General features: G+C 40.5%; 1 pseudogene; it reads right to left on the bottom strand.

Annotated features, from left to right (window-relative positions):
* Positions 1 to 5246: 5246 nt before the first annotated feature.
* On the bottom strand, positions 5247 to 5408 carry LOC118574645 (annotated as a pseudogene).
* Positions 5409 to 16202: the final 10794 nt, after the last annotated feature.

Below are 16202 nucleotides of genomic sequence, written 5' to 3'. Positions count from 1 at the left end.
TGAAAGGATATATTGCCTTACTCATCCTTCATCAGAGAAGCTTCTTATGATAGTAGATGGGTACAATTACAAAGATCCACAACTAGACAACATATAGAGAGTCAGAGACTTTGGAGCACTCATTCTTAAATGGGAACCTATGTCACATCCCTCCCGTCAAGGCTCAGGGATCTATGAGGTAGAGAAGACTGTAAGATTGTAAAATCCAGAGGTGGCAGATGACTCAAAGAAAATAATGCTTTCCAGACACAACAGAGCTGATACACACATGAACTCTCAGAGCCTGTGATAGCACACAAATAATTTTAAACGTATTTTGGGGAGTGCTCCTTAAAAGTCCTCATTTTATTCTTTAGTACTGACTAAAAGGTTTAAAAAGGGATGACTTTTCTCTTTTGTCAGTTATTTTTCCTCCCTATCTCCCTGTGGGTTTTGTTGGAATTGGGTTAGTTGAATGCAGTGTCTATATGGGGGAAATGATGCAACTATATTTTAATAATAATACTAAAGAAATCCACAAAAAAAGATCAAAATGAACAAGGCCTGTGAGGTCTTCTTATCCAGCTGATGCCCTCATGACTCATGACATTCCAAGGAAGGTGCAGCTGTATGGGCCACCAAATCTGACCTCTGAGTCACTTCCTGCAAGTGTGAGAGGTTGATGAATCTGCAGATATTTGCTCAAACACTTCTTGAGAGCCACATACTAATTCTTTCTTTCTAGACAGAAATATGAAGTCATCCATGTCTGTAATACTTGTGGTCGGTCATCCTTTCTAGAATGGGATTGTGGAATCTCTGGTTCCCAGACCTGAGAACTGGCACACAACACTTTGCTTTTTACTAGGTTGATGAAAAGTTTCTTGGGTAGCTAACCTGAATAAGAAGGCTCAAATCAATAGTCACCTCTTTGTTTCATCAAAGCTTGTCTCCAACACCATGGTAATCTTGCACGATGCTCTATCTATTTTTATCTTTTTATTAGCCTATCTACTTACTCTGTCACATCCTTACAATGCCATCCTCATCTTGGTGTCATTTACTCTTCACCTGATTTTGACACATTTCTAGGAACAGCCAGTGGGTGTCTTAATTCTGATTTTGTATGGGTATCTTTTTCAATGTCCACAAGCATAAGTACCTCTTTTTTCATGTCACTATGTATCTAATAATACATTTGCAGCTCATGGAATCCAATAAGGGTCATGCAAGCCTCTATCTATTGATTTGTTTTTAGTTTTTCAAGACTAAATACAAGGAAACGTGTGTATTTTTTGAGGTTTCCTTTAAAAAATCAATTTTTCTTTTCTGGAACTTGAGCTTCATACCTATTATGATATTTGTTTTCTATAACAGCTATTATCACATATACTTCCAAAGTCTTTCAAGGCAGAATCAAATTTCCTACAGGGAAAAATGGAGAAGTTAGACAAACATCTTGTCATTGAGAAGTTACTTGTTTCCTTGAAAATCTCAGTGACCTCTGGGTACCTGTTTTCGAATTGCACATCTCCAGATGGGTAGATACCAACTTCCATGGGGAGGAAGCCTTGGGCTGACTGGAGTTTCATCAAAAATTCCTGCCAAAGGCTCTTCAAGTTGAGCATCTTCTCTCACTAGGTAGAAGGAAGGATCTAGCTTTCATAAATGGCAATTTCTACCTCGAGACTGTAATGTACCACAGATTTCATTATCTTAATAAGCTTGTTAGTATGCACTCTATTTTTTGAAAGTTCAGAGAACAGGAACCATTAAGGCATATTGCTTTTATCAATCAAAATCATTGGGTTGCAAATCAAATGCGGTTTCTGAGAAAATCAGTTAGAACAATTGTTCTGATTTTTCTGAGCAGGGACTGGGTTGTTGGGAACGCCCTCTGTGCTCGACGGACTGCATATTGTGCTTGCTGTTCCTCCAGGCTGCTCTTCTGAAAGCAAATCTGTTGTTGAAAGAAGCACATGAAATGGGGAACAAATTGTGCAGGAGAAGGCACTAGGATTGGGATGGAAAGCACCATTTGGCAAGTTGCTTATGGGGATGATAGACAAAGCATGAAGCCACAGGAAGGAAGTCTAGAGATAGGAGTGGCTCATTAGCAACATGTTTCTGAGTGCAATGCTGACCCACACTGAATCTCTTCAGGCAGTTCTATATTGTATTGACTTCTAGTAAGAGAGAACAGAGACTCATGGGCACTCTAGGGACACTAGAAATAATAGTTTGGTGGTAAAGCACTTGCCATGCAATTTGAGAACTCCAGTTTAGATCCTCAGCCCACTTGTAATAAGCCAGGCAGGTATGGTTGCCACTGGTAATGCCAAGACTCGGGAGGTAGAGACAAGGGCCCCAGGGGAAGCTGGCTAGCTAGGCTAGCTGCAGTTGGTAAGCTCTGGTTTCAGGCAGACTCTGCCTTAACAAATACAGTGGAAAGAAATGGAGGCAGACAGTCAGTATACATTTCAGGCCTCCACATGCATTAATACATGCGTGAACACTCATATACCACCCCCACATTACATAAAATGAAAATTTTTTGTGTTTACTTTTTCACAATCCTCCTTTTCTTCATTTTGTCTTTCTAACCATTCTCAACATTCTTCAGAAAATGGAACCTCTTTTGAGCTCATGCCATTTGACACTTTCTTTCTCCCCTGTTGACCTCTCTTAGGATTCACAGAGGACCTTTGTGCCTTGCTTTTGAGCTTTATCTTCACCCCAGAATACTTCATCACTATATGAAGCTTCAAACACAGCTATGGATATACTATTTTGGGCAATCACCATCTGATGCACATTCCTTTCAAGAAACTTTGCCCAGTCTTAGTTCTTTGTGACTTGCAACACTTATCTTTATTAGAGTCTTGCATCTCTTTGTATGTTGCTTGCCATCTGGCTTAGGGCCCATATATATATATTTCCCCCCAGTGCCTAGCATACTGAATGGCTCCAAAAATACTGATTGAATTAATGTACTGCTTATTTTGTGAAGCACAATGCCAATAATATACAGGAGTTTCAATCCAAACTGGAAAGAAAGCTTGTCTTAAGTTATAGAAACTCATGTAATTTTAATTATTAATGAGAAGTAACGTGGTATAAAAATTTAAGTTCAAGCCGGGCAGTGGTGGTGCACGCCTTTAATCCCAGCACTCGAGAGGCAGAGGCAGGCAGATCTTTGTGAGTTCAAGGCCAGCCTTGTCTACAGAGTGAGATCCAGGAAAGGCACAAATCTACACAGAGAAACCCTGTCTCAAAAAACAAAAAAAAAATTCAAGTTCATTCAATGGGTGATAGGCAAAACCCTGAGGAAAACAGTGAAGCAAACAGCAACCTCCTTTATCTGTTTTCCTCACATATTTCCTGCTCTTCTGTGAGTTGGGGTCTTGTCATTTCTCTAGCCTAAGACCTACAGGCTGTGACACAAGTTACTGAAACCTTAGTGTGTCCTTCACACAAGGGCTTCCATTTTGCTTTTCTGTTTCTTTCTCTAACTGAACAGAAAGGATTCATAATAAAAAAGTACTTTAGGGGCATGCTCACCCTAAGGGTGTAGTTCAAGAGGGAAACATGCTGAACACATTTTGGGGCATGTTTAAGTCAAGGTCATGGATCATATGTTCAAAATGCTAAAATGGAGGAAAGGAACACCTCCATGCACGCTCAGTTTTTGTCATAAAAAGGACAGACAGGAACACCTCTGGGCATGCTCAGTTTCCCCAAAAATGTTGAAAGAAAAGGAAGGGATGCTTCTAATATGCACTAATAGAGAAGTTTGGCCTAAAGTTTCCTGTCTTAGCTTAGTGGCTAACATTTTTTTGTTCAGAATTGGGAGATGTTTTTGTCTGTTTGAAGGTACCAGAGATAAAACCTAAGATTTTATGTATAATGGAAAAGTACTCTACCACTGAGAGACCAAAATCACATAAATGGGAGACTTTTAAGACCCTTGGAAAAGTCCATCTGGAAAAGACTTGAGATGTCAGGCCACCAGCCACACAAGTGCGTCAGTCACCTTGGAAAATTAAATAAGTAGTTCCACAGTTTGTGTGTGCATATTCACCAGGTATTGCATCTGCTTTGACATCTTAGTTCCTTTGTGACCTTGTAGAGAAAGCACTTCCCAGGACTATCCAATCATTAGCGATTACTGGCCTACAAGTATATCTTTCATATACAAAAGGGCTACTCCTAACCCTCTCCTGCATTGGCCTTTCCTCTCTGTGTGGCTTTGATCCTAGGTCCTTTTCTCTTCAGAAGTAGGTTCAGTGTGATCAGTTAAGGTATGCTCCTGATCTGTTGGCATTCCTGTATCTAAATAATAGTAATAAATTCTGCATTTTAAAACAGCAAGCCAAGTAGAAGCATCACCTGGTCAGAGATGAACTAGTCAAGTTACTTAGGAACATTGCTGGGGAAAGAATAATCTTGGTGTCACACGAGGGGACAAATGCAGGCTAGTGAACACACTGGCCAAAATGGCTTCTGTCTCTATCACTAGTGTGCATGCTGCCTGCATCTCATCCCATAGGCAGAAGCCCAACTTCACAATCTGACAAGACTGGTTCATCGGCTCACAGGGGAAGTAGGCAATTCAAGAAATACGGTTCCTTACCTGACTGCCTTTGATAGAAAATGCCTCCATTTCTCACAATGTGAAACCAGCCATGTTCACTTGTCTTTGGCTTATGGAAGCTTCTTGGGAAAAGATATCTTAGGAGAGTTTAGAAGTCATTCTTTCATTCTTCCTTCTATTTAATGGTAGATTTCCTGTAAGAACATGGTTTTTCCTCTTTTCCCAACTTACTTATTTAATAATATCAGTATGGAGGTAATTTCCTTTTTAAAATTTTATTTTATTTTCTGTGTATCTGTTTTGCCTACATGCATGTCTGGGTTCCACTTGTATTCCAGGTGCTTCCATGAGAAGGCATCAGCTACCCTGAAAAGGAGTTCTAGATTGTTTTGTGGGTACTGGTACTCAAACCTGAGTCTTCGGTAAAAGAGAAGCAAATGATATTAACTACTGAGACATCTCTCTAGTCTTTGGATGTAGTTTCTTATTTTGTTCAGGGAGTTATGATCTCTAATTTCCATTCTTTTTATTTTAAAAATATTTCTTTTGATAGTCTGTAGTAGTGATTCCACTCTGACATGGGTTCATCCAAACAATGTCTCCTATCTCATGCAGCCAGGGTACACACAGTCCATGTTGAATTGTTTCCAAATCCAGATGACCAAACAGTCCTTTATCTCCAAAGTAGGCTTAAAATGAATAGGTCAGGCATTCCAGCATCTTAGCCGCCCATAAATCCCAGGTAACTCACGAGAGGAGTAAATGCCTAGCAGATGGCAAATTGGACATCATTGAAAAGCTGCTGAAGCCTGACGTCTTTGCTCAGCTCCCCCATAGTGGTGGCTGGACAGTGCTGGGAAGAGCCCCTCACTTTTCGTCCCTCAGTTTTCTAGTTAGTGTGTCTTAAGCTTAAATGTACATGCAAGCTAGCTTTGGGGCCACTTTGACAGTTTCGTTTACTCACTGCTAATTCTCTCAGCTATGGAAGGGATTAGGTTATATAGGATGATTTCTTGTTTGGGAGAGCTGTATTTATGACTGATGTGTCACAATGTTTTCAACTTACTTTCAAATGGGTGAGCAACAGCAACAAAGCAATGCTCTGTATGGAGCTGTGCTTCTGTGTGTGTGTGTGTGTGTGTGTGTGTGTGTGTGTGTGTGTGAGAGAGAGAGAGAGAGAGAGAGAGAGAGAGAGAGAGAGAGAGAGACAGAGAGAGAGAGACAGAGAGGGAGGAGGGAGGGAGGGAGAGAGAGAGAAAGGGAGGAGAGGGGGAGAGGGGGGAGAGAGTGGGAGGGAAAAAGGGAGAGAGAGAGGGAGAGGGAGGGGGAGAGAGAGAGAGAGAGAGAGAGAGAGAGAGAGAGAGAGAGAGAGAGAGAGAGAGAGAAGGGAGAGAGTGGAGGGAGGGAGGAGAATACATGAGCAAATATGGTAAAAATTGAATCTGGGGATATACCAATGTTTACTGTGCCATTCTTTCAGTTTCCTAAAGGCTTAAAACTTTTCACAATTTCATTTTCAGAAAAAGCAACATAAACAAAGAAAAATAGCTCTAAAAAGTAGATGATTTAGTTGCCCCCAAATGTGATTCTCTACATAAAACATATTATTAACCTCCATGGTTTTTCCTTTGGGTCTGAGGTACAAGAATATTATTTTTTAATGAGCATTTCTAAGTGTCAGCTTACATCTGTCCTGTACAACTCAATTAAACAGACAGTTTGTTCCTAAAGCAGTGACCTCATTAAGTATATCCATGTTGCTCCATTCCAGTGAAAACACATTAAAAAGAAATGAAGAAGCAGGGCAAGGTGCATACACTGTTTTAGATGTCTTCTATCCAGTGTCTCAGAATGCTTTAGTTGGGGCTGTACTCCTGTGTTCATGATCACTGGGGCTTGGCTGGTTTGGAGCTGATATGGAATAGTATACGAAAGCTGATTGGTAGACCACTTAAGTGTATGGCTTAAAATAAGCCCATGAATTATTTCGAACTCCCCACTTTTAAAGTATAGAATCTCATTTTCTTCTTGAGTTTGGGGCAAACAGTGACTCACTTCTATCTCAAAGAATATGACAGCAGTGATGCTGTGTGACTTTGGGAACTAGTTTACTCATTTTTCTTGTGACACTCAAGCAGCATTATGGACAGGTCCACTTGGTGAGAAACTGAGACCTGTCAACAACCGTGAGGTAGCCATGCTGGAAGTAAATCCCTGAACCCTGGTCAAGATTTCAGATGAACAAAGATTCAGCTAACATCTTGATTGTAACCTCATGAAAATCCAGAACCGCTTAATGAAGCTGTTCCTGACTCTTCATTCCCCTAGGCAGTGAGGTACTCAATGTTTATTAATCTGAGTGATGCTATTGGGTGAGGGAGGATTTGTTTCAAGGATAACATATACAGGCACTCAAAGTGTCATTATTTGAGCTCAATTATCATACTTCAGAGTCTGAAGATCTTCCTGCTCCCATTCACAATAAAGGAAAAAAGGCTATAGAGATATAGGCCTATGAGACACCCTTATTGGTGGATGTACCATTTGCCTCTTTAATTCTATTCTGTTAAATCTGAAGGACTTTTGCTTGAAATAATTTGCATGGTGCTAGTGGGGGACACTATTTGGCTGCTGTGAGTTTTTTGTGATAGAAATTCCCTAAGGAACTAAGTACACCCAGAATCTCCAACTCACTTAATAAAGAATTACAGTTAATCCTGTAACAGCGCTGGGATGTAAGAACCAGTTGCATGATTTAAAGCTGAAGAAAAAGAAGTATCATGCTTCAGCAGTGCACACAAATGTGGGAGTTATTAAAAGCATTGGGGAATCTCTTCATAAATATCTAGTGACTTACAAAACATCACAGCCAGGAGGAGAAAGCAAGGGACCAGGCATGATATATTGAGTGTGGGGAGAAAGATTCTGTTCTTCCTCCTGAATGAGAGAATTGCCTCATGAAAGGCTGGTTGAAGATCTAATCAAGTGGACATGGTCCTCAACCCCCAGTTCCCTTGAGGCCTTGGGAATGCAGCCAGCCCATGCCTGAACAATGGGCCTCCACATTGCCTTTTCCCTTTGAACTCTACCTCCTTTGAAGTAAGCAGAAGAGAGCCTAGCAGGACAAAAGTGGCTGACCTCTATTTTCAAAGACGTTTGGAGCCAGTGAATGGGAAGGAAAGGGGTGTTTGTGGCTTTATGTTGTGTCATGGATTTGATAAGCACCATCTGGGGACATTAACTGAACAGACACCCCAGGCATGCTTCTGTTCTCTTGGTACCACTGTCAAAGGACACTCCGAACTCTGCCCAAAGAAAGATACTGCAAGGAAAGAACCAGTGATGTGAAATCAATTAGAAGCTTGACACTCCTGCTCTCTTGGTTCTGCTACTTTTTGAATGAATGTTCTCTTCACTCAAAATTTCAGGCTCCTCATTGACAAGTATAGGTATAGTGTTTTCTCATGGTTTTGTGTTTTTTGTTTTTTTGTTTGCCTTGCCAGTACATGATTCTGCTAGTAAGCTCCAAGATGCTCCAAGTCCATGAGGTAAATGGGTCTACCTTGTTTTGTTGAGGAACCTCCAATGTCTTGTTCTCCTTGGTAGACAGCTTCAATCATTCTTGGTCAGTACTGGCTTTGCTAACTCTATGAAAAATCTAGTATGCCTTGATTTCCATTGTTCTTTCTTGAGGTAGCCAGTGGAAAATGATGTATGGATCCTTATGAATAACCACTTTTCTGTTACTGTTGTGCAGATTTCCTAGCTATCTAAAAACATGGATAAGCCCATAACTGAAGGGAATGCAATAATTCTGAGTAGTGTACTTTCCAAATAATTTTTCTTTGGAAGTTGGGCAGCTTAAGTATTAAACAAAGTGTTACAAAATGGAATATTGTGTTTTTTTGTGGTTGTTACTAACTTAATGATGAATCAGTACAGGTATAAAGAATATTTTGCTTCTTAATTTCCTCTCTTGTCTGTGTCTCCAAAGTTATACACACACACTCAAAATGAACGAACTTTGGTGATGCCTCCTCCCCAAGAATTCCTAATGTGTATTTTCATTGTGTTTTTACACATTCTTAGTAAGACAACAAAAACACTGAGATAGGTAGGTAAGTGTAGCTTTTTTAAAATTCATAATGTCCTAAACTTCCTGGGTTGACACATCCTATGTGTTGAAGCATGTACTTTGATCATACTGGGTTCAAATACTTGCTAGCTGTGTCACGTTGGCCAAGTGACTTGACCTCTTTAGATTTATAGCTGAAAGTGCTGCACATGGAAATGAAATGGGGTGGGATGGAGGCTACCTGTAGAAGATGTCTTATGGAAGAAATGGGCCTGTGGTTGCTAAAGTTATTAATTAGAATGTCTGTGACTCATTCTCTCTTTCTATCTCCCCTCATCCCCTCTCTTTTCTCTCCTCCTTCTTTTCCACCCTCCATCTTTCTCTCTCTCCTCTCTTCCCTTCTACCTCTGTGATACTGAGGCTTTGATCTAGGGCTTTGTTTGAGCTAATAAAATTCTCTATCCCTGAACTACATCCATCTCTATTTTTTCTTTTTAGTCTTTGATCCCTGGGGTTATAGTGATCACTTGAAAGGAAGGGAACAGGAAAGAAGGAGTCTGGGCTTCCACAATCAAAGGGCTGAAGTCACAGTTAAGCCCATGATAAGGATGGCAGCTGGGTTGAGCTGCAGGCCATCCATAGCAATAGTTCAAAGCATTTGCCAGGGATGGCTCCTTAGTTCCCACAAGCTGTAAGCACTCAGCTAGGATTAGGATAAGAAGGCATTACAGAGATAAGTAAAGCCTATGGCTCTGTGAGCTCCTTGAACACAGGATCATAATTCATCTTCATGAGAACTCTGGTTGTGACATGATTCTCACTCAGTTTGCTGATGATGATCTAAAGGTTAGTGAGGTTAAATTGCAGTCACACATTGCTCATAGACTGAGTTGAGATCGAGGTTTTTGTAGCCTTTGAATTTGTACATTTGCCCATTACTTGACTTGTCCACATTCTGGTTTGTACTTCCTGATGGTACCCAAGGGGAGGAGAATCTCATAATTTTTCTTTGATGTGGAAATTGTGTTTTGAGAAACTTTGCTAGAACTTGGACTCTGAAATGAAATCCGGATTAAAGTTGCCTTAAGTCAGAAGTTCTTAAATGGGGGCAATTTTACTCCACCAGGGGTCATTTGGAGATATATCCAGTTGTTTCAACTTTGGGGGGTGGGTTACTCCTGGCATTTAGTAGATAAGAAGCTTCTTATTGCTGAACCTCACACAGTTCACTCCTGCCTCCAAAAAGACTTACTTGGCTAAAAAAAATCCCGAGGTTGGGTAGCCTCAAGTTAAGCTGAGCTAGAACCTCCAGTGATGCTGAGAAAGGAGACCATAGCCTGAATGAAAAGTGAAATAAATGAAATTTTCATTCTCAACTTTCTTTCAAGAAACTTAGGTCCTAGTACTTTAAAGAAATTTAAGCCTGATCTCCAACCTTATCACACTTATTGCTCCTTTTTAATAACTTATTTTGTAACAATTGCTTTTCTATCCTGAAATGAAATGTATACATAATCAAAACCTAACTCTAGAGCCTGGAGACATCATTCAGTGGTTAAGAGCATTTGTTGCTCTTCTAGAGAGCCTGAGTTCAGTTCCCAGCTCTCACTGGTCAGCTAGCTCACAACCCTTTGTAACTCCAGTTTCAGGGCATCTGGTGTCACTGGCTTCCTGGGGCACCTGCACTTATGTACATGCACACACATACCTACCGACACATAATTAAAAATTAATATTAAAAACCTAACTATACAATCTTTTAAATCCCAAATAATGTTGTTCCTATAGTATGTGAAAGAGAAAGAAAAAGATAATGTACAACAATTAGAATGCAGTTTTACTCTGTGCATAGCTGGAGCAGAAGATATTAACTTCCAGTGCCTGGTGTAGGATTACCAAGAATGTCATCGTTACCATTGCCTGTTGGGGCAGCTGTGACATATTGAAAACTAGTGGTGTTAGGAATTTCCAGAACAGCAAACAATCTATACTACAGTTTATCCAAGGCAAAAACCACAATCCTCATTCATATACTGGTTGAATAGAATGTGTGCCTCAAAAAACGACCAAACGATTTGTCTCTACTATGAAAGACCCAGAGGAATTATAAAAAAGAGTACCATATACTGTCTCCTGGCTTCTCTTAATGTCTTCATTTATCAAAGAGAAAACATTTATATTAATACCAACACATATCCTTTTATGAGAGGTGATGTGTTCTATTCAGCAAAAAAGTAACTGCACATGGCTTTGCAGTAATCTACACCACAGCTTGGAATGAGGCACCATGACTCACTGTGCTGATGTGATTTCTCTGAAAAAAAAAAGTTTTGTTAAAATCTGGCTACATATGTAAGATTTTATTGCCCTGATAATTTTCATTTGTCCTCTGTCAGGATAAAACAAAAACAAAAAGAAAAATATCCAACATTTGAAAACCTTTGAAAATAGTTAGGCATACAATACTTGTAGTAATACAAACAGATTTGTTTTGAGACAGGAGCTCATGTAGCATAGACTGGCCTTGAACTCGATGTCGTTTGGGATGACTGAACTTCTGATCCTCCTGCCTTTATGTCTCTAGTGCAGGGATTAAAGGTGTATCCCACTAATCCCAGTTTGTGACGTGCTGGGAACTGAAGTCAGGCCTTATTGCCTGCTGTGCAAGCATACTACCAACTGAGCTATAGTCCCAGTTCTTGGATGTACATAAAAAAAGAAAACTTTGACACTTATATCACATGCAGATAGTTAATTTAAGATGAATAATTGACCTACATATAAAAGTTAAAATCATAGAGCCTCTAAAAACATGCAGGGAAATATCTGTCATTTTAAGATGGCTCAAGTTCTCTTAGAGATGCCACAGAAACTTCAGCCAGAAGAGGATTGAATTTCTAGGGCTTGGTGCATGCTAGACAAGTATTCTATCAACTGAGCTACATAACTAGACCCAGACTCCAGTTTTCTAAAAGGATGTTATGAATAGAATTCTGTAGACGAATTTCTAAACGGTCTTATTAAATAAGAAACACAGAGCCAAATACAGGGGTAAAAGCCTTAGAGATCAGGGAAATAGCGAGAGCCACCACCTAGCCTTAACTCACCATTCAGCCGTGGCTTCCCAAGAGAGCTACTTCCTGTCTACCCAGGCTTTTATTGCTTTGCTGTTCTGCCCTCTCATTGGCTCTTAGCCCAGCTACCTCACTTCCTTGTTACTGCCTGTCTGTACAGACCTCTAGGTCTCTATGGTTGGTACTGAGATTAAAGGCATGTGTTATCATGCTTTGCTGTTCCCTAGTGTTTCCTTGGACACACAGAGACCCTACCTGCCATGTGATCAGATTAAGGGCATGTGCTATCACTGACTTTTGTGTTAATGGCTTGCTATTACCTCTGATCTCCAGGCAAATTTTATTTATTAACATACAAATGAAATATCACCACATTTCAGCACAAATAATATATCACTGGAGCACAAAAGAAAAATTTTAAAAATGAGAAGAGATCTAGAAGAGATTGTTGTAACAACCAAGCAAGTGTTGGAAAACACAAGAATGAAGACAACACAATGGGAACAAAGAAGATGGAATCTGTGACTTTGTTAATTTTACAAGACTCCATGGCTTGCCTGAACTAGGCACTAGGGTTTCTTATTTGAAAGGAGCACCACCTTCTGATTTGCTGTTTGAAGTTTGTGCAGGGTTACTAGAAAGAAGATTGGATTAAGTTAACCTTGAGAGCACTCCCTTTTCCTGAATCTTGGACTGTGAAATCACTTTGTTGGATCTATGCATGAAAATCTGAATTATTTCCTTCATCATGTAATTTAGAGAGCAAACAATAGAACATAATAAAGACGTAAGCCAATAGTCTCAATTTCTCTCCTTATTTCTATATATTTAGTCCAGAAACAAAGAGTAAAGAAGGGATACAGAGGTTCGATCCTTCCTCCTACTCATTCTAGAAAGGTCAACAAGGCATGATGGGGCTGTATTTTCACCCTTATGGAATTCTGAGGTGTACACCATCTGTGAAGTGCCTCCATGTTGGCCTGGACTTCCTTGGAGCTTTCAGCCACTCACTTGGGTATAATCTGAAACATGACGTCATAGTCATCCATCTGGATGAATCTGCCCCAGCTGTTGTACCCTCTGCTCTGTGTGGGGGTTCAAGCCACTCCATCTGTTCCTGAGGCCTCTCCACTTATCTCTTCTCTGCTTGAGCCTCCAGCCATGACAGATGGTTCTTTCTCAGGATTACAGATCATTTTTCTCTGATCAGTGTCTCGGCTTCAATTTGTAGTTAATGTTTTTAAACTACCCCCGTCACTGCCATCGCCTTAGGTACTTACAGAGATTAATTGATACTCCATATGCATATGCATGTGTATGCATTCACATAATGACCATTTTATATACACACACACACATATAACTTCGTTGTCTTCAATATTCACATAACAGTGCAGGCTCATAACTGCTTTATACAGCACTCTTGAATTCAGTTTGGCTTCTTTACAATCTCTAGCAATAAAAAAACAAAACAAAACAAAACATGACCAGGCCTCGGGTGAGTTGAATATCATTTAAAAACCTCTTCTCTATGCTTATGGGCACTTGAAGCCATAGACATTCAAGCTGAGTGGTCTCAAGGGTCTGGGCCTGCATTCTACTCCTCTGGTGAGACTGCCTTCCTTTCGGCTCCAAGACTCACCTTCCTATAGTTCCAAGCACAAGTTGAGACAATGTGGGGATTTGGGGGGGGGGTGGCTGACAAAGACTGCCAGCTGAGAGCTGGAGCATGGCAACCGTAGCCCCAAGCTAGGGAACGTTCTTGTCAGTAAACCACAGAATGCACTGTGAACAGTCTTTTTTCCTATCACTCGGAATCACAAATGTTCTAAGTCCTCAGGGACGTTTTCAATATGAAGGTAGCTTTCATTTATTATTTAATGTGTAGTTATGATTTCTGCATTTTAAAAAAAATTTCTAGTAACGATGACACGATGGCAGTGGTTTCCTTGAAGAATTGCCCCTAATTTACTCTATTTTTATATCCATTCGCCATCTTATGTTTCACACAGTTAACAGCACTGTATTTCAGTGGTGATTAACTGGGATTCATTTTGTCATGCCCCACACTAGACGGAGATCATCTGACAATGTCTGGAGATGTGTTTGTTTTCATACCTTGTGGAGAGAGAATGTTCCCGCCATCCAATGGATAGAAGCCAGCGACAGTGCAGACAACCTACAGGGCATAGGGCAGCCTCAGAAAGGTACTGTCTGGCTCCATATGTCAGTGGTGCCAAGGCTGAAGAGCCCAACTGTATTTTTAATCGATTGCTTATGCTGCTGCCATGCTCAGGGAAAAATCTGGATGGTCCTGTTCTCTGTAAAGGAGATCTCAAAGGCATGGATTGCAGGTGCTCAGGTAGCCCTTCATTTTATTTTATTTTATTTTATTTTATTTTATTTTATTTTATTTTATTTTATTTTATATGTGTATGAGTGTTTTGCCTGAATGTGTGTATGTGCAATACTTGTTGGCTTGTGCCTCTGGAGGTCAGAAGAGGGCTTTGGATCCCCTGCAGCTGGAGTTAAGATGGTTGTGAGCTGCCATGTGGGCACTGGGAATTGAACCTGGGTCCTCTGGAAGAACAAGCAGTACTCTTAACTGTTGGATAATCTTTTACTTTGGCTAAATTCTAGCACCAGCTGGAAGTTGTGGGCTCGCAGAAGGCTAGAGGATTGCTTGTTCTACCAGGTAATCCAGTTTGGATCTAAGTTTGTTGAGTGTCTTGGAAACTGGGGTCTTCCCCTTCTTCTTCAGTGCTCTTCTGAGGACATAACCTGCAGGTTCCTGGTGCAGTTTTTCAAACCCTCTAAAGGGCAAACAGAACCACCACACATAAAGCAAATGCAAGAGCCTTTAAGGTATTTCTTTGGTTTAAGTTCCACATATGCTCATCTTCTTGATGTTTTTATACAAAATTTGTTATCTACAGAGTTCCTTCTTGAGAATGGTGTGAAGGAGTTGCAGAAATACATTTTAAGAATCATAGTGTTTTCAATAAGTTTACAGTTCAGTTCGGATGCTCATTCTTAGCTATCTTGGTCATCATGTGACCTGTGGGCTATTTTTTTTTTAGACTCAATTAGGGCCAATAATAGAAGCAAGTGCTGGCTATTTTCCAATGAAGCTAAGACATTTCTAGAAAGCTGTTTTATCCACAATATTCCCTGTCCTTGCACCTGCGGAGTCCACGTTGAAGGAGTGATCTGTTGTTGTAAGCCTTCACAATGAAGGTTACTAGCATCTCTCTCTCTCTCTCTCTCTCTCTCTCTCTCTCTCTCTCTCTCTCTCTCTCTTTGTTTTTTTGAGACAGGGTTTCTATGTGTAGCTTTGCGCCTTTCCTGGATCTCCCTCTGTAGACCAGGCTGGCCTTGAACTCACAAAGATCCACCTGCCTTTGCCTCCCGAGTGCTGGGATTAAAGGCGTGTGCTGCCGCAAAGATTTATTTATTTATTATGTATACAGAAGAGGGCACCAGATCTCATTACAGATGATTGTGAGCCACCATGTGGTTGCTGGAAATTGAACTCAGGACCTCTGGAAGAGCAGTCAGTGCTCTTAACCTCTGAGCCATCTCTCCAGCCCCAGCATATCTCTAATAAATCGAACAAGTAACCCCAAAGCATCCTTGTGTGAATGCAGCCTCTAGGTTCAGTGTTTACAGCACAGCATTGAAGAGGGATACCATTCCTGCTTTTTTTCTCATGTCCAGACACCATGCATCATCTTGTGAGAGAACAGGGATGGGCACACCCTCCTTATGAGGGCGTGTGATACGTGGCAAACAAGTGGCCAAAGTAAAGGACCAAGCAATCTTTTTTGTCTACCTGGCTAGTTTATAATATGTTTTCTAGTGAGAAATATAGAGTCAGTAAGTGGACTTTGATAAAAACGCTAATATTTTAGTTTTAATAAATACATTATGGTTTTATGTATGTATGTATAAAATACATACATATTTGTACATTTATATACATATCTGGTACTGGGCATGTATGGTGATTTGAATGAAAATGTCCCCATAGGCTCATAGGGGGTGGCACTATTAGGAGGTGTGGTCTTGTTGAAGGAAGTGACACTGGGGGTGAGCTTTTAGGTTTCAGAAGCACAGGCCAAACTGCCAGAGCTCTTCTCTTCCTGCTGCCTGTTCTCTAGCATCGTGTCTGCCTGCATACCATTGTGTTTCCCAACGTGACCATTATGGACTAAACCTCTGAACTGTAAGCCAGCCCCAATTGAGTGCTTCCTTATTAAAGAGTTGCTGTGGCCATGGTGTCTCTTCACAGCTACAGAAACTCTAACTAGGACAGTGTGGAACTCAGGGCCTCATACATGTGAAGGAAACATGTTACCACTCAACTGTATTCCCAGCCTGGTTGGATTAAAAAAAATGACTATTGCTTTTCAGACATATATAATTAACTATTTGTGGATAAAAGAACATAAAGTCTGGAAAGTGCTTCAAAACGGTTTGG

This window comes from Onychomys torridus, chromosome X (assembly GCF_903995425.1).
Source record: "Onychomys torridus chromosome X, mOncTor1.1, whole genome shotgun sequence".
In the NCBI taxonomy this organism is placed as follows: domain Eukaryota; kingdom Metazoa; phylum Chordata; class Mammalia; order Rodentia; family Cricetidae; genus Onychomys; species Onychomys torridus.
This window is presented reverse-complemented; position numbering and strand designations above follow the sequence as displayed.